At 29.5% G+C, this 20,032-nt stretch overlaps 1 protein-coding gene across 1 annotated transcript in view; it reads right to left on the reverse strand.

Moving 5' to 3' along the window:
* LOC111033507 overlaps positions 1 to 20,032 on the reverse strand; it is a 63,070-nt gene that overhangs the window by 34,972 nt on the left and 8,066 nt on the right. The window lies entirely within an intron of this gene.

The following is a 20,032-nucleotide window of genomic DNA, read 5'->3' on the forward strand; positions in this document are numbered from 1 at the left end:
GATTGAGCGTGTTTTCGTTTATCTTTGTTATAATCTTTTTAAGAACCCATACATAATTATGATTCGTCTTTTTGATTTACAAAACAACACAAAGTTATTGCGCTATTTTTTTTTCCAAAACCAAATGTTAATTTAAAATGCCAAGTTTTCGATCTTTTGTTGCCCGCTTCTGATTCGTTACAATCGTTCTGTCATACGAGTAGCTGGTATATAACGGCAAAAAAGTCGGATTCTTGTCGTTAAATTAAAACAACCGAAATGTAAAATATTATATTGTTCAAAACGGGGAGTAGTGTTGGATTTTACAGGTAGCGTGTCATATTTTATATTTGAATTCATATATTAAAAAATAAATTGGATCACTCTGCTGAATTCGTGAGGTCGTTATGACCAGATGTGACCTATCACACGTAGGGGAAAAAACACGTAGACAGTACATCGAATCACCATTATACGATATAATAATCTGAGCCAAATATTACTACTCATCACATTTTCATACTATTATTATTGAAAATATCATGAAATAACGATTACTAGGTATGATTGAGTAAAATTCGTGAGCATGTTGCTAACGCGTGTCCTCGGATCCTATCACTATTATATTATTCTCCAAATATCTAATTTAAAAAAAATGATGTAATTTTTATTAATATTTTCTTTTTAAAAACGTCTGTTTCTTGGACATTTTGTCTTATACATTGGTAATTTTATCCCTGGATATTTTGTCCCAATACCATTACTATTAATATATACAATATTTGTGTAGGTATGTATTTACAATATTCTAGGTAGCACGAAAAAGTGGTCTTTAGCCAAATCATATCTAGTAATCGTTATATCTTCGGCCTAAGTCGTTAAGGTCGCAACTCAAAAATAGCAAATTTTACTTGAAAGGAAAACACGTTTCAAACATATGGTCGGTCTAATTCCCTAATTCGTAGAAGTCGTATTTCCATCATTTTTTAGTATGGTTAAGTGGAGATACGACTTTTCCTATAGTTCTTGTGCTCATACATCAGAGATGCGATGGTTTCTAACTATCGATTTCATGGAGGGTGCAATTATTAGATTGGGGTTATGATGGGCTTTATCGTGATAAGATGCTTTTGTTTTTCCTCATTTAATTCACAAATAAAAAATCGAAAAAATGGAGTTACGACCTTTATAAGACTTATTAGGCCGACGATATCATGGAAAATACGAGACACTCGTGGTTTGTCGTCGCGGATGACGAGCGGAAAGTGATACACAACTTTTATAAACGTAGATTACTATACTGCAGCGCACCTGCTGCCGACTTTTTTTTCCACCCACATACGCGTATCGCCTACCTTTATTATGCATATATCACCATAACTACATAAGCATTTTAATTTTACACTTTACCGGTTTCTTATTTGCCGCGTTTAATACATATTATTATTACATAATGCATGCACGCCAACAGTTAAGTCTTATAAATTATACCCTCGCACGGCGTCATTTTCTCCGCTTTTTCTTACGCCCCCGTCCTCTCTACCACCGTCCAATTGTTTATAATGACAAAATTATACACGATGCTACATTTATAAAACGCGGACATTTTTCTTGTTATGCTGGCGGGACGATTTCACAGAAAATATAAATGTATACGATAATATTATAATAACAGCTGCACTGATATTATGCATGACATTATTTCCATAGGTATATGCATAATAATATATATAGGTAGGTAAAGATGACAATATTTTTGATACGTATTTTAGTCACGGTGTAGTGTAAAATGTATTACTACTGAATTGTGTGACTCGTTTAAAGATGTAATGACGAACACATACATCAGTTTGCGCCGTTTGCGGTATGGATAAAATTACTGAAACGACTGAGACGTGCATCGATCATAATATAATTAAAACGTTTAATATAGTACCAGCAATATGAATTAAGCTCCTGTGTTTATCTGTTTTTATTATAATATGCAATAATACATAATATCATTGAACTTATCACTCAGAATTTAGGTAGTTTCTGACCCACATTTAATCATCTATATTTCTATATAACATACTTATATTATAGTCGTGTGTGAAATATACGCGTATTCGCCACTGCAAGACCTTACTCGTAGCGAGTATATAATAGTTGCAGAAATATAGTGTGCATTTATTTATTTATTTTACCAACATTTTATACATTTTAAAAATGTTTTTAGTTTATCAAAAAATCGATCCAGAGAAATATCATAATATTATATTTTTATAGCGGTTATAGGTAATAACAAATTTTGTTGGTGCAAATTAATTATACACTATTGTGTCCCGTGGCGAAAACATAAATAACCTGTATAGGTCCATGGTAGAACCTATAGAAAGAACAAAAATGAAAATTTATTTCAAAATATAATACGTGGAATCTTTTGGGAATAATAATCATATGTTGTCATTAAATCTTCTCACACTTTCACGATATTATTTTTTATCAACAATATAGGGAATAAAAAAAATAAAATATTACAATTACAATGCAACATAATAGGTACCTATGTTTATGATACCCAATAAATGCAGTACGAGTAACCTACATATAAAATACAATTTCATATAGATCGGGAATTTGTAGTTATTGTAGCAGGTGACGTTAAAGTTAATAATTCACTTTTTATGATTTTGCTGAAAACGACAAGTGAGCAAGATTAAAAAGTATTCATGTAACGTGATTCCGTTTAATGGTATATACATTTTATCACAATATAGGTAAGTATCTATACTTATATTTAAAACCTTTCCGACGAAAAGTTTTGAGAATCGATGTGGTTTTCATGATAAACTCTATAATATGAATGTTTAATTTTGTTTGTTGTAGCCATTGCTTCGATGTGTATAAAGATGAATGACGCCACACGGGCATTTGTTCTCTCCGCCTTACAACGTACAGCATAGCAAATTTTAGTCTCCACAATAATACATTTTACTCTGTAATTTCTGGAATTGGAGTGCATTTACCACTTATAAAATATAAAGGCAAAAATATTATCTAGGGCATCTCGGAGGATTTTATTGGTATTATTTTTAAGTAAGTTATGATCATTTTTAAACTGTACATTTTTTGTAAATTTTCAAACAACCATAACTTACTTAGAAATAATAATATCAATAAAATCCGTCTAGATGCCCTAGATTACATTCTTGCCTTTAAATTGTATAAGAGGTAAATTCACTCTAATTTTAGAAATTACAGAGTAAAATGTATTATTGTGAACATAACAATTTGACGGAGATAGAAAATGCCCGTGTAGCGTCCTCTTTTTTACTTTTATCATGTTAACATAATTACATAATATTATATAGTAAATAGTACCTGTATTAACCTTAACAATTGTATAAAATAAACGTATCGCTATTCGTGAACAAGACAAAACAAACAATATAAAATCGGGGTATACTGTGGATATTATATGAAAAACTGAAAGACAGTAATTTTGCGATGGTCTGACGATTTGTGTTTGTAAAACAAACTATAAACGGAATGTTTTTTAAATTTCCAATCAGTTTTTTAATTATTTATCGACTTTTGTATACACACAATCCTCAGTGAATTACAACAATGTATATTTAAGAAAAGTGCAGTATACACTTTCCCGCGAGCGTGTTTGTTCTGAAATAAGACAAATGGAAATAATAAAATGTCTAATCGTATAAAAAATCTCGGAAATCTCTGTGTACCCTAAACGTTTTTATTTATTCTGAAACATCGTTATTTTATTTGCAGCAGGGACAACTGCAGCAATAGTTATGATATTAAACGGCCACAGATTTATGCTGCGTGAGACAAGAGTGAAAAAGAGGCCGATACTGCTCGCAGTGGTGGTGCAATTTTAATGATGGCCGTTACGATAAATCGGCAGGACGCCAAAGAAGAAAACAGTTAAACTATATTATACATCCCTTTATATTATTGTATACAATATAATACCTATGTAGGTACTAAAAACTTATCGTTACCCGATCGAACGCCACATAAATATGATATTTTTCCAGTGCCATATGTTGCAGTGAAGGCGGCTCATATTATATTCAGGGCCTACGACTGGGTGCAGTATTTTTAATTCATTTGCGCACATCACTTAAGTCGACTGTTTCAAAAATATTTCGGTGACTGGAATTAGCTGGTGTGTACAGGTAGTGGCGACATGAGAGTTCCCCGCAACAACCGGCAAGTCCATATTTTGACATTTTGCAGGGCGGCCATTTCAAAATTCGTTATCCCATTATTCCCGTTTTCATTCCCGCCGAAAATAATTAACGGAATGCATGAGACTCGGAAGATAATAATCGGATTTGTAAGGTTGGTACTTGGAACATTTACTATAGAAGATATATTATGACGTGAGGGGCAATACCAGCTGTCCATTATAAATGTATGTCTTCCACGAAAACGATTTCATGTTAAAGTCAATTTCGAAAATGCTGTGACTTGACTGGTTGTCGTCCCTTCATTATTTGTTTTGTGCATTTTACGGACTAGCTGTTTTTATTTATATTCTAATATTATAAGAACATTGATTTACGTTTGATTTATTGTAAGTATATATATACATATTAGCCATTTATTAAATATTAAAATTCTATATATTTAATCGTAATTAGTTTATCGATCGATAAGATTGTAATAGATTCTTTTGTCGTGTTCTCGCTCGCCCGATATTTTCACGTTTCCACTAGTTTTTCATTCGGTCGAGTGATGGACAGGCCGTCGCCGATCGATGGTGATCTAAAGTTTATAATTTTATAATTCAATACCTACATGTTACGCCCCGGTAATGAAATTGTCCATATGGGTACATGAAATGGGCTGTCTGTGCGACTGTGCGGTCATTTCATGAACTGGGTATATTTGTGTTCTTTTTTTTGCACAGTTCATGAACTGGACATGCTAATAAAATTTAATTAAAACAATTTAAGGGAAAAATGTACTTTACCAACCCCCTTCAATTTTTTTTTTAATCAACTTGTTTTATTATACTTAAAACGATGGTGCAAAATTGTTTTACCAGAAATTATTATTGTAGAAGTTATAGTCTTCCAAAGTTTGCAATTTTACGTTTATACGGATTACTGCCACGAGTATGATTTTCTTTTTGTTTTTATGCATTTTAACCATAGAGAATATAATATAATATATATAGACAATAGACATATTATATATATTTATAAAAGGTACATTTTTAAATCAATATCGCTATTTTATAACTACCTGGTTATTACTAAATTGTATATTATTATTAGGTATTATGCATATTAAATTATCTTCATGATAATAAAATTAGCCATATTATAAGTTGTTTTGCAATTATGTTCAAGTAAACAACAGGTTAATGAATATATTGTAACCTTGCTTGTTAAAGTAACATAAGTATATTATAGTGAGTATAGTTAGTCCTTTCGCCTGCCAACTCCGGTCAGTTCTCCATCAGTTCTTTAAACGGGGTTTTTCAAAATGCTTTGCTATGCAAATTTATATCAATGCTATCCCTAGAATTCCAATTTCATAAGTTTAACTTCGTATGCTCGTTATTACTCAAATAATAATACTACAGGCGGATCAGCCGTAACACGATCAAATCGTGGCACAAACACATTTACACAATCAATCATCAATTGAAAATGTCTTAAGTTTTTTTATTTGTACTTGTCGTTTATTCACGCTGCTATTTTTTCCCAATACTATCCGATGCTATTTTTCACAAGTGTACTGCGCTGTTTGTATTGTTTGTTTTTATCACTATGTCTCATCATTATAGTGTGAGATTTATGTCGCATTCGCGGTGTTCCTATATTATTATTGTCTAAATTACCATCGAAATTAACATGAAAACATTTATCAATATATCCTTTAATCGGTCTCCGTCAATTTCGTTTTTTATTCTAGTAAGAAATTCCCCCGAATATTTACGCACACTCATAATAAATGTGCGATAATTGAATGGCACCTGCCAGCTACCGGGAAGATTATCGTCTGAGCATTATTATTGTTGTCTAATTCACGAACATGGAAGGTTTTCATCATGTCCAGTTCAAAGCGAATTGTGCAAAAAAAAAATGAATAAAAATACGCCCTGCAGTTCATGAAATGACCGCACCAGACAGTCCATTTCTCCGCGAACTGAGCAAAAAATTGCCCATTTCATGTATTGGACAATTTCACAACCGAGGCGTAACATACATACGCTTATATCGAAACATATAATGTATATAAAGTATAACTATATATTATGTATAAAATGTGAACTGCGGCTGAAATTAAACGATATACATACACCATACACGCCACCGTTGTCAGGTTTACGATTTCAGTTAAAAATACGTTGAACGCGGAAAAAATTTTTTTGCCTAGGTGTAGACGCTACGGTTTTTTTTCTTATGGCTGTTCGCATATTACATCAACAACAACAAAAACAGCGTGTATCGATATTCGAGATCGTCTTCTATATAATATTGTGTACACAATGTTTGTACAAGCCGAGATGGGGAAATTTTCGTCGGTAGATTGTAATATTATATGTATATAGGAACAACAGAGCGCTGCGTATCCAAACATTTGTGTGGCTGACATGTACTCGTGTTTATATTGTTTATAATATTATATTTTAACTCTGTGCTATATAATATAATGGGCCGGCGGTGAAAATATAATATAATTTTCTCGGTATACTCTACTTTTCTCCAGTTACATAATATTATATTATAACCGCCTGCCGGATATTTTTAATTTCTCGTCCGCTGCAGCAGTGGTGTCCGCGCACATTTTATCCGTTTTGACACGACGCGCGATATAATAATATAATATGATAAAATACGATGACTGCTGCAGTACGACACCTACCTACATAACATTGCAGTATGTGATACGTAATAAAAAATAATTTATACCCCCGGTACTTATACGTATGTATAGGTATTTATAATACAGGGAAGTCGCACCGAAAATTGTCCGCCAACGAAATTCTGGACTTAATTAGCTACTTTATATACTTCCTATATACACCTTGCGCAGTGAATATTATACATATACATGTAGGTACCTACATTGTAAGAGTGCGCTCGTGAAGATAATGAAAAGCACGCGAGTGTCATTTACATTTTGGTCGTTTTGATGTAATGTATCTCTCTCTATATATATAACGTACATAAACATGCGGGTTACGTGCTTTTGATTGCAAGATTCGTTCGCACTGATTTATTTTCAGTAATTTGCATACCAAAAAGTCAGGTATACGCATTATTTTCAAGGCCACGATACTCCTTTTGCGGAATAAGTCGTGCTTTATAGGTGCATATAAACATATATATTATGTACATTGTATATCACTGCAATGGTGGAATTCATATATATATATAGAGGTACATTATACATATATATATATGCATTCACCTACCTACATGTATATACATTTTAAGATGATGGGACAATGACGGTACACGGTACGCAGACTGCAGAAAACGAAGTCTTTGAGTGCCATTATATGTTAATACGCATCGACGACACCTTTCACCCCATATTTTTGAGTGCACTCTATACACCATGCAGTGTGTGCAGAACTCAAAATGCACTACATAAGAATTTGAAACGAATAAGTATGTAGCTTTATGAATTTTCGGAATATTTTATTTACGCACAGAGGGTGATTTTTTTTCTATCAACGACGTTCGTTATCAACAGTCGATTAAAATAAAATACGTACTATTCAACATAAATAATAGAAGAATTTATGTTTTCTAAAGTCAAAACTCACAGTATTTATGCACATTAAAAAGTACAATTTAATAATCATACATAATATATCGACATACTATAAAGTAGTGTTATAAATCGTTAATAGCTTAATTGGATTTGGATTTTATTCAACCGAACTCGGGTTTCAAAATAATGAACTATAAATAATAGCAAAAACGTTTGAAGCGTTACTTGATAATATTTAAATATTTTTATAATAATTATTAAATTTTTCCATTGATTAGTAGAATGATATAATTACAATTTTGAATAAATTAAATTAATTATATCTCTGAAATTTGAGCTTTTAATAAAAAAAATTGCTGGTTATTTACTCGCATGTACGTATACGTTTTTAAAGAAAGGTTATTAGTATTTTTCTTAAAGTACAGTTATTTATTTTTACTTTAACCCGGAGTAAATTCTTTTCTATAACAAATAAAAATAAACGTGGAAAATCAATAGTTCTCTATATTATAAAAATAGGTATTATCATGTATTTTCTTGGCAATTTCCAATATTTATACAGCACATTAAATTTAAGAACTGAATCATAAATTACACCGAATTTCAGTTGTGTCAGATAACCGTGGTCTGGAGTCAATCATCAAAATATATTATGTAACTTTCTAATAATATCATAAACATGTAATAAACATATTACATATTAACTATATTAATAATAATGTTTTGTATTTTAGCATATTTTATTTTAAAGTATAAAAAGGTTTTTTTTCATTTTGATGTTCATGGATATTCATGGATATTACTTTAATAATAATTAATCTTGTGTGATTTGAGATTAGTTTTTGTGGGTCCAATATAAAAATAATTTTATTTGTAGCTTATTAAGTATAATATTATAAGAAATAAGAAATTGCTTGGTGAAAAAAAATGTTTAGATTGAAATACATTTGTGGATAATCCCGAAAGTTTTATTTTATAAGTTTTATTTATTATGTCAATTTTTATTATTTTTAAATTTTGATTTAATATGCTTAACTGGTGTTTTGTTCTAACTCTAAGTAATAACGTGATATTAGATAATTGTCTACATTATTGATAAATATCAGCTTGTGGTATTGAACGGTATAATTTTGGGAAAACTATAGAATTGATGTTGAAAATGTGTGGTATTGAAAGAGAACCTTTTTTTGAAAGGATGCGGTTATGACGACCAACAGCGTAGATAATATATAAACTAATTCAGTCTTTGTCCATACAAAATAATACATTTTTAATAATTATATTTGAGTTTTATATTTTTTAATTTCAAATTCTTAATCGTGTGTTATATTATTGTTATTATTCTTAATATTTTATCCTATGTATACAATATGACTTTGTTTTATTAATAACAAACTGTACAAACAACCGGAATTAACATGATATTGCGATTATACAAACAGCTTACATTCATACATATTATTATAAATTATAAAAAAATAAAGTAAGTTTTTGAATAATAATAAAACCGTTGTTTTCCTAACCATTTTGCGGCTCACTGTAATACGACATTGAAATAATATAATTTATTATAATAGTGTTATGACGAGCTTATACATATACTATACGAGTATATAGAAACATTAGAAACTATATGCCTCGATATCAAAGCCTGTAAATTCTATAGGTTTAAAATACATATTATGATACATGTGTGGTGTGTCTAAAACATGTATTAGATAATAACGACGTAATTAATGTATAACCCTAGTAACTACAGTATATTAAAAGTTAAATGACATTCTTCAGTCGACACTGTCTGTATATTGACACTGTTAAGGTAGGTACAACAATAAAATAGGCGACATATACGGCCCTTTTGGCGTCAGCGATTTCCTGCATACGAGTGCTTTTTCCTCGATCCAAAATTCTTTAAAACGTATATGCCAATTCAAAGTATATACATAACAGTATACATAGTTATTAGTTAAAACATAGTTGCACAGGTTAAAATCAAACATTTTTAAATGTATTATATATCAATTAAAACTTAAAAATTATAATCATAATACATTTCATTAAATAGGTGTAATAATAAAAATATTTATACTTCATTAAATTGGAAAAAATATATTATACAGCTTAAAATGTTAAATAAATAATTTTCATATAATCTATGCTGAAATATTTTTTTCATTTAAAAATTGTCTATTTGTTTCTTAAAAATACTTGCATCTACTTATAGATTTTATATTTCTACGGTTATCAACTCTAAATGTATCATAGATGTTTATAATTCGTATTATATTCTAATAATTCCAATTTATTACCTGCTTAATTTGTCTTTTTTTGGGTGACCTGTAATGTATAGTCATATAATGCAATTTCAAACAAGTAGTTAATTGGTTAATCAGCGTTTAAAGTTTTTAAAATACAATTTTATGATAATATAAAAAAAAATATTTTAAAAAACGTCAATATTGTTAAAAATGATGAGTGTTTGCTGTCAAAAGAATCACTGTATGAAGTATTTTGTCATTGTCAAAACACAATACATTAATAATTTAAGAGAAAAAAAAGAGATAAGTTGTAGCTACTATAATAAAGTTAATTTCAAATGTATAATTTTAAATTTCACCATGTTTTCTGTTATATGTGATGTAAAGATAATCTCGACAAATTTCTAAAAAAAGGTTTATTTACAATAACTATATTATATTTTTGTAAGTACACATGATTATTATAAACTTTTGGCACGGTAAATGCCTGAATTTAAATTTTATTCAAGTCGACTACTTGAGTTTATTTTTTCCTTTACAAATTTTTCAATATTAATGTAAAATATTGATAGCGAAAAGTCTACAGTTTATCATTTTCGTATAATGCATATGTATACCTACCGAGGAAAATTAAACGATTTGTCAAGTACGTGACCAAAATATATTTTTCCGTCGTGACTGTAAAATTGTTCTTCAGTGCCATACGCCAAAAAAGAGACTGCAGTAACTATATAAGCAATAATATTGCAATACCTACGTACATGCTGTATTAAAAATAATATACCAAATTTTTAACGAAAATCTGATATGATGATATTATATTCGTTTCATATATTATTAGTAATGTGTTATAAATTTATAATAAATACTTCTTCTTAATACTCAGTTATTTTAAGTACTTATTATACATTTGAACTCAGTGAACACTAACGAGATTCTAAAAACTGTTTTCAATGTCATTGTTTTCTATAATCAAGTAAGTGTAGGTATAGGCAAGTAATTAATTAAATTTTAAATGGGAACATCTAAACTGTTTAAATGATTATCAATAATACTCTATAGTTCGATATTCGATAAAATGTTCCATAAAATATGTAATACACTAATATTTTTATATGGAAATATTCCCCTTTAGATTATGAATTCGAAATTAATATCAGGCTGTCAATAAAAAAACCAAAAAATTGTAAAAATAGATGTTTTTAATGAACTCGAAAATCGATAGAGATAATGACGGGTGGCTCACATCACGCGAAAAAAGTGTCACCGATGGGTATGGCTTCTTTTTGTATCAGTTAATTTAATCATATACATCTGCTAACATGTACTCTGTCCACTGGAACGCTTATTAAAAAAAAACCTTTTACAATCAATTTTTTGTTTAACGTCGTGAACCACTCCTTATCTTTATTTTTTAATAGGGTGTACACAATTTTTTTTATTGAAATAAAATAAAAATAAATATAATGAGCGGTTCACGGTGTTAAACAATAAATTCAACTATAGTACAAACATGGTACACTATAATATGATACTATCGCGTTATTTTATGACAGGGCCTGGTCCCTAGAATTCGTACAAATATATTTACATTGTTTTAGGCGAAGACGACAAAGCCATGGCGTAAATAAAAATAGCATGCCACTGATCCTTGTATTTGTTTGCCATCAAAAGGGGCTGCGCGCGTCTAAAACGTCGGTCAAGTATGTATATACATATACATATTACACATTATATGTACCTAAATAGGATATATGTTATTATAAATATATATGTATTGTATGCGTCATATATATACCACGACCACCGTCCGTATTTGACAAGCCAATTATTATTATTATAGGTTTGAGGTTATATAACGGCCAATCGGGGACGCTGTCGAATATAATATAATAATACATATTAAAATGATAATAACAGCGTGAAAGATCTTTCGGGTTCAACATAGTATGCGCGTACTTCGTAGTCTTTGCTCTTCGACTAGGACGTAAAATGTATATTTTACGGTATTATTACCAATGTACAATAATATAATATATTATAGTTTCTGAACTTGTGTGACCGACTTCTACAATATATTATCCCATTATTATATATCACCACAGCTATCCCAAGGAATTCTCGGTGACTTTTCCGGTGTTTATAATATTATTGTAGGTACCTACCCACCTAAAGTTCCGGGCCTGTGTTTCAAGTCTATTAATTTTTTTTTTCGTCATCGCCGTCGTCGGTTCGGAAAAATTAATAATAATACATTTGCTCGAAGATACATATTATGTGATATTAAATACGGTATATATTTTGAGTCTACGAGATGTGATAATTATAAAGTTTACTCTGCGCATTGTTGAAAAAGCGAGGAAAGTTTTCATTTTTAGAACTCGCTCCAGGCCGTCAAATATTTTGACTAAATGAGTCTAATATCGTTGTTGAAAACTCTGCTGGGGTGAAGGTCTTGGTACTATAATTGAAGGTGCATACTATAATGAATTATACTCGAAAGGTGACGGGATAATTAAAAAAATATTATTTAGTGATACATGTTTATATTGGTTTGTGTTTTTGTAATGAACTTTCCTCGTGTCAATGCGATATAATATGCATAATTAAAACTGTATATATACTATATAGTATATTTATCATTGAATATATAAGTACCGATACAATTATTATATTATATGTATTTGTTTGGTTCGATTTATTCTATTTGTATGAATAAGCTGAGTACCGATACATAGATGAAATATAATTTTATTAACATATGTAATGAGGTGAAATGTCAAACGACGAATTGCGTGTATTTACTGGACAACATTTATTGGTATTACTATCACATATTGCAACTCATACTAGCTGTTATTATTAGTTGATTATCAATATTAATTAATTTTGTACCTTGTTTATGAAAATGAGGATTATTTATTTCCATGTAAACAGCACACAAAAACGGACGGATTTTCAATCATTTTAAGTTACGATATTACTCGTCTTTAATACATTAAATTATTAAATTTCTTGGGTGACTATAACGTTACTATATAGTATGTTTTTCATATTGAATATTCTATTGCGGGATGTCAATTACTTACGGCAGTATACATAGATATGTTACCATATATAAGTAAATATGAATAGATCATGACGTGTAGAAAATGTTTTGGATATCAGAAAGTTATGCTTCAAGCTTGGGTACCTATATTTATATATACTTTAAAAACTATGTATAGACTTTAAACTAGTACATTTCAAAGAATAAAAGACTGGTAATACATTTTAAGCAAATAGTCAGCTATTACTTATTTTCAATTTTCATTAAATAGAAAATGAGCTTGGATTCAAACTTCTTTTTTTTTTTTAAATCTATATAGACGATTTTTCTAAAGAATTATATTTTAAAACTTAAATTACATGTAATATACATGAATGTATATATTATACATTTATATAGTATACTATTTAATTAGCTGTCCGGGGAAACATTATATTATTTCGAACGAATTTAGACAGAAGGAATTTTTTTTAGGATATCTTGCTTGGACGAATGTTAACTATAATTTTAATAAGGTTTTCATGTTTTGATGCTCAAATCAATGGTGGTGGTCACCGCAGATAGATACTGATGACCGCTCGGAAACTATCTGGAAACGAAGAAATTATGGCTCGTGACAATGATGAACAGTGCAAGCTACAACACGCAGTGCAAGTATGGAAGTAGTTAAAGAGCTGGACGCGGTGAAGAAGCTAGAGTAACAAAGGCGCTACAGATAAATGTGATGTTACCGGCGCAGTGGAGGTGATTTCATCCGTGGAGGTGTAGGAGATTTCACAGGAGGTTAATCGTGCACTGCAGTCTATCACAGGATTGCTGGCGAATTTGTCGAGATTTTTGTCGGAGATAAGAATACGACGCCAAGCTACTGACAGAATATCTTCTAGAAATCTAGAGGAATACTTTGCCGCATTTTTCACAACAATTATAAGAATAATTCGTAAACCTAACATCTATATATATATCATCAAACGTGTCCTGACTGACTGACTGGCTGATCAACATAACAGAGCCTAAACTATGATGACCGAAGACTTGAAATTTTCATGTGGTACTTTCGTACCACCATGTAGAGGTGCCTAAAGAAATAATTTTCCAAAATTCGCATTTTAAAGAAGTTCTCACATAATGATCTGAGAATCACGATAGAAATTGAACATTTTTTTTGTTTATAAATGGTTGATATTGGTTGCCGATTATAATAGTAATAACAGCAGGTATGAAGAATTATTTTTAATCATAAATGGTTGCCAGCCATTGGTTTTCTCGGGCAAATGAGGTAAAAGCGTGCATCAAATCGTCGAGTATACATGTGTCCTTATTTGCAATATTAAAGAAACTATATATTTTTAAAACCAAACTTATGTTTATAGCTTGTATATATACTCAAAAAATAGGTACTCGATTGATTTTGACTAAAATCTCAGAGATATTGGAAGAGTTTGGAGAGTAGTTGAAGTTTGAATCGCGTTAAAAAATATACAAAGTGCTAAATTCAATCCGCGAATTGCGTGGTCAAATAATTTCACAAAGATATTCACACTGACATCAATTTTTCCGACAATTGAGGTTCACTAAAACTGAGATACCTATATTATAGTGCTGTATTTCATATTTTTTCATTTTTTCCTGGCCGAATTCGGTAATATATAATATTATTGTGCATTGTAGTTATCGTGTTACAGGTGTTTCGCGTCGATGCGCACACTATTTTATACGATTTCTGTATTATTATTTATTATAACTCGACGATAAGTTTAATTTTATTTGTCTGTAAGTTTGTTGAAAATGCCAAAGACTACGTTATCGTTGTTATAATTGTTGTCTTCCTATCGTTGTTTCGAGCCAAACTGCAAGAATTGTTTTCACGCCGCACGGTTATACAAAAAAATTTATTTCTGTTACTTACGCATAAGTACCACTTTTTTAGGTGTTACAATATGTAGAAAGTTTCTAACACAGCAACTTTTTAGGTGTATACAATTTCATAGAGATGGTAAACTTTGAAAATGTCATTAGGTATTTTGTTTCCAAAGTGCATGCGCATAGTTATTTATCAAGTGTATTATATGTACTAGTAAGACAATCGAACAAGGAAAATAGTAGGTAATTGAATTTTGGTTGTAATAAAAATTCTCGTTATTTCTATTTAGACTTGGAATGTATTTTTTTCTTAACTACAGAAAGTTTAGACGATCGCCTCGGGCTGTCTAAGTTTTGCTTAGGTATTTTAAAACACTAAACGTATTCGCCGAGCCTGTGATTATTCATTGCACAGTTTAACAATATTATGTATGATGCCTATTAATTTTTTGAGTATTATACTAGTATTTTCATACTTTTTGAACTTGTTTGAATAAAACATTTTATGAGTCCTAAATATTTAATATATTCATGTACGGTACAAAATATATCATTTATTATGATGATTGATTATAGTACTAAGTCGCAACAACTGAAAAACTGATGAAGGTAATACAATATTATTATGATTATATGGGACATAAAATAGGTAATTTAGAAGGATTGAATTCTGTAAGCATTATTTCTCAGATCAATAAATGTGATCCTCGGGAAAACTTTTAGTTCTTACAACTATTTTTTTTTAGACTTTTTAGTTTTTACACACTTACCTACAGGCAAAGAAACATACATGTTATTTATAATTTAAACATAATATAATGTATTAAGTGTTTTAAATGTATGAAAATTATAGAAAAAACAATTTTGAACACAATTAAAATTGTTGAAAACATTTTCATTTAAACATATTTACAATTATTAATATAGGAGTACCTATATTAGTTATAATTTATTTTGTTGTCCCCCAAAAATGTGATTTCTACCTATCCTTAAGTCAATATTAAGAGCTATAATGTACCTACCTATATATTTAATTATAATAATTGAGATAGTTTAGGTGATACTATATTGAAAGCGAAATGTATAGTAGTTGTAGAAACATAAAATATTTTTTTTAATGACGATAAACAAATTAATTAAAAATTATTATGTACCTGTCCACAATAATTGTTTTTTTTCTTTCGAAATTGATTTTATTTAATTCTTTATGTTTATGTATACTTACTACCTACGTCTACAACTGGCTTCAGAATTTATTTACCAAGTGGAAATCTGCAATCAGTTAGACATTTGGGATGACAACGGATACAAAAACATTGTTTACTTTTGCACGCGCGTTTTTTAACTACCTATCTAGCATACATGGTAGAAAAGCAGAAATCTGTTACCATAGTTATTGTACAGTTTTTATTTTCAACGCGATTTGCGTATATTTTATTCTTCGACATTCCTGTTATTATTTTCGTAGAACCAAGTGTAAGCGTTTTGGAATGCCAATTTTTTTTCGTAATTGGCAAAAAGTGTTTTCATAGTAGTACTGTTTATTTAAGATTCACGTTTGACTTAAAATATAACTTTGGCGTTTTAAGCTCAAACAACCACACTAGCCATACATGCGATAAGTGCATTAACCTATCTGACCGCCGTGCTTAGAACTTATACCTAGGAACAAAAGTGTTTCTTGCTGATATAAACTATTAAAATATGAAAAATATGATTAGATTATTTAGAATATGCCCAATGCACAAATCCTCAAATTGATTCAACTAGCAACAAAATCGCGTCAAATAATTAATTGTATACCTACATAGGTACCTAATATATTGTGTTTAGTTTTTTTTTTTAGAAATCTTTATTGATTTGACTATACTTTCAGTTATAGTGTACAGTGTTTTATTATTTTGATCAACGTGACAATGTAATAATATAATCATTTATACAAAAAGTCGTGTATTTAATAGTATAAACAGCCAAAACTTGGTCAATTTTACTCACTTTAAAATATTGTATATATGTGCCATAAAAACCAAAAAAAATCCGACATCCGTTGTTATATATTTTTTTTTTTGTAAAATGTATAAAATCCTTTGTCGTTAGTGTTTAAAAAAATAAAACAAAAACTGGATATATGCAAAGTTTTACGACGAGTAAGTCTTGAACGCGACTATTGAAATATTGATTATATTTGTTTTAAAAATTTGGAAGCCATTAAATTATTATTGCATAATAATGTCAATTTAAGATCAATAATAATTGGCCGAATAAAAAATTCACAGCCGGGAAATTTAAAATAAATGTTTGTAAAGGATGTTAAGAAAACGAACGTTGGTAAAAAATCGATGAATAAGTTTTTGTTTCAAAAAGTTGTGTACGACGTAAAGCACGTGTGAAGTTATTTTGTGTGTTCACACTTAACGGAATTCGAAAGAATAATTCCTGCAAAGCTTATCTGTTCTTCTAAAGTTGAACGTGCGATTAAAATATACGGGCCGCGTACCGTCCCTTAAACACAAACCAGGTACATAATCCATTCCACCATTTTGTAAACAACGCTGTCCATCGCTCATTAGTCATTTTACACTCTACAAAATATATTTCACAATCAAGTTAGGACAGTTGTTAATTATTAATTCTCATTATCGTTTACTATAGGTATATCATAGCGTTATTGACATTGGGCAAACTATAAGGTAAACTAATATAATTTGCTCGTTTTTGAACTCAGCTAATAATCTAATGACGGACATTGTTTTGCAAGTCTGACACAGGCCTACAATTTGGGCAAGTCTCTAGGACGAAAAAAGGATGTTGCACACTCGGATGACGACGGAAGTGTTCTTATTAATTTATAACGTCAAATTATTTCATTACCTACCCACTTTACGGTATTCTTAAAAAGCACCCGAGTAATATTCAACTCTGCAGATTCGTTGGTACAGTTAAGTGCTTATTATAGTTTACTATAACAACTGATCACATTATTATAATAGATAATAATGATAATAATGATCATGTAATAATTGATAATAATGGCAACAACAAAATTACTCAGACTGTATATTAAATTAATTTTAACAAGAATCAAACTTTTTATGTTATATTTTCAGTTTTTTTTTAACCATCTACATTAATTATTTAAGCGTTCATATTTTCAAACAGGATTACACAGTAAATTTAATCGAGTTTAAAGTATTTGAATATTGTCCTTGTTAAAAAGGAAATAATATTACGACGATGACGGTAAATAATGTTTGGTCCATAGTCCATACACAGCGCAGTTAGGTGACTAATTTTTATATATTTTTATCACTATAGTAATTTTCAACACGTAAACAATGTATATTAGGAGGATGAGATGATTTATCGTTTTTTTTTTCAACAATTTGATGAATAGTTAGTTGATCATCATTCACGTTATTATCAACCTGTTCTTAATTTATTCTTAGATTGTAGTATTTATGTCTTCATCTAGTCGAGGAGTAAAAACAGAAAATCCTAGGAAACACGAATAATTTATTTGGGATAGAATTAAAGTCCTTTGCTCCACTAAAACCCAAGTACTATAGTTAATGGAATCTGAAAGCATAAATGGACTGATGAATTCTGATTTAAAGCCACCTCACTTTAATTCCCATTACGTGCAACAAAACAAATAATACCTAAATATACTTCGTGTAATATTTTCACGTATGTACAACCCATCATTAAAATACACAACTTAAATTTTATTATATAATATTGAGAATAATTTGTACATTGAATTATTGAATTATAATTTCACACTAACAAGTTTTATGTTGTTAGACCGTATTAGTGCATTGGGTATTTGGGTATAATATTTGTAACGTTAATGATCATTATAAAGGGATTACTTATTGTTCTATGATTATTTAATATTATATTATATATTCCAAGGAACCCATTTTATACATGCGTGGTGTAAACAAACAATGGTTTTACTGCAGTTTACTGCATACAAATTGAAGTATTTAATGAAATGTTCCACCGACTTTGGTCATTTAGAGAGCCATATTATTGATTTACATCAGTAAAAATTCGATAAATAATTTATTTATTGTAATCATATTTAATAGCTACATTTCAAATATTTTTTTTTATCAAATCATTGGAATTTAAGACGCATATAAAGCCATCATGTCGATTATATCATAACGATACTGACTATAATTATTTGATTTGCTTTTTGAAACGTTTTGTAGTTTTATTCATCAAAAGAAGCTTTTCTGAACAAATAACAAAATATTTTTACCACTCTACAAATTAATCAAAACTATTTAGTTTACATCGTTGGGGACTAAAATCTAAAAAAAGAAGTATGCTTAAACTATAATAATATTACATGATGTTACATTGTTACAAAACTTCATCAGAATACCATAGAACATTTAAACATACAACTATTTCTAATTATTCATATCTATACGCAATGTGTTATACTACATAACACTGTTTATTTATTTATTTTAAAGTTTTCCTGACAAAAGGGTCATCTAAACTTAGTGTTACGATATATATTTTTTTTAATACGTTTTAACAATAGATAATAAAATTATTCACAACAATTTACAAAGTAAATACTGTTTATTATATTATGTTAAATATTGTGTACATCATATTTTTCACGAGTAAAATGACTTGTTTTTTAATATAATAACATATACATATTACATTTAAATACCTAGTTATTATTTATTGAAGCAAATAATAATCATGTCTCAAGTGTTATAGGTGATTGATCTTATTTAATAATCGGCTTTTGACTTTCGACTATTATCAAAGCAGTCGATAATGTATAAAAAAAGGTCTATCAATATTTGATAGGAGAGAGAATAACTTTTATTTAGAAAAATACATAGCGGTCTGCCTGTCCAACAGGTTGCTTATAGTGACACAGCATACCTAACAGATATTTTGTTATTGATTATAATATGTGGTTAAGAGGACAATTATTATTCATTGAATTTAGTACTATTTAAAACTATTAACATAAAAATAGTACTATGGAACAACGAAAATGAACTGTAACTACAGACAGACGGATACGATGGATATAGTATCACAGAGTTTCTATATGTATCGTAGAGAAACCTAAAACGCGAAGATAAAGTTATTATCC

This window comes from Myzus persicae, unplaced genomic scaffold (genome assembly GCF_001856785.1).
Source record: "Myzus persicae strain clone G006 unplaced genomic scaffold, MPER_G0061.0, whole genome shotgun sequence".
Classification (NCBI taxonomy): domain Eukaryota; kingdom Metazoa; phylum Arthropoda; class Insecta; order Hemiptera; family Aphididae; genus Myzus; species Myzus persicae.